The 937-nt window shown below is 41.4% G+C and overlaps 1 non-coding gene across 1 annotated transcript; it reads right to left on the bottom strand.

Annotated features, from left to right (window-relative positions):
• Nucleotides 1-512: 512 nt before the first annotated feature.
• LOC131238108 (small nucleolar RNA R71) lies at nt 513-619 on the bottom strand. Its single transcript, XR_009167523.1, has one exon. It is a non-coding gene; the product is annotated as a small nucleolar RNA R71 (small nucleolar RNA).
• Nucleotides 620-937: the final 318 nt, after the last annotated feature.

Here is a 937-nt window from a genome sequence, read left to right as displayed (position 1 = left end):
TTAGTTTAGTTTTCTTTCTTATATTGATAACATAGTTTATGCTGGGACGTAGATCTCTGAACATAGAACTAGCACCGTTTGATCCTGAGATTGAAAGAACAATTCGTGAAAGATTGAGAAATAATCCTATTGGAATGGCGAATGAGACTGAAGTTAAAGCTCTCAAAGATTATTCAGCTCCTGTCCAATTTAATGCGCCTTCATGCATAGTGTTGCCAACCACTACGGCAGCACACTTTGAACTTAAACCTGGAGTCATACAATTGTTGCCATCCTTTTATGGATTGGACAAGGAGGACCCATATCATCATGTGAAAGAATTCTTAAACATTTGCTCCACCTTTAAGTTCCAAAACTTCTCAGACGATTCGATCCGCCTACGCCTGTTTCCTTTTTCTTTGAAGGATAAGGCGAAAGCATGGTTGAATTCTCTAGAAGTTGGATCTATCACTACATGGGACCAACTGTCTAAGAAGTTCTTAAACAAGTTCTTCCCCGTTCACAAAACCAATGCCCTCCGTAGAGAAATTACTAACTTCACACAAAAAGAGGGCGAGCACTTTCATGAATGTTGGGAAAGATGGAAGGACTTGCTTCTTAAATGTCCTCACCATGGTTTTGAGAAGTGGCAACAAGTTCAATACTTCTATGACGGTCTGACACCATAGAACCGTCGCATGGTTGATGCCACCAGTGGAGGGTCATTCATGACCAAAAGTGATGTCGAAGCGTGGAACTTCTTTGAAACCTTGTGCGAAAATTCCCAGCAATGGGATTATTCAAATAGAGGTGACAGAAGTCCCCAACCACAAAAGAAAGGTGGTATATATGAGATAGGAGTCATGCCAGAGCTGAGCGCCAAGCTTGATAACCTGACAAAGAAAGTTGATGCTCTGGTATTAAATAATGGACCACCACAAACAGCTCAAGTCGAGGC

The sequence above is a fragment of the Magnolia sinica genome, chromosome 2, assembly GCF_029962835.1.
Source record: "Magnolia sinica isolate HGM2019 chromosome 2, MsV1, whole genome shotgun sequence".
NCBI classification, from domain to species: domain Eukaryota; kingdom Viridiplantae; phylum Streptophyta; class Magnoliopsida; order Magnoliales; family Magnoliaceae; genus Magnolia; species Magnolia sinica.
The sequence above is the reverse complement of the archived record's forward strand: the minus strand, read 5'-3'. Positions and strand labels throughout refer to the sequence as shown.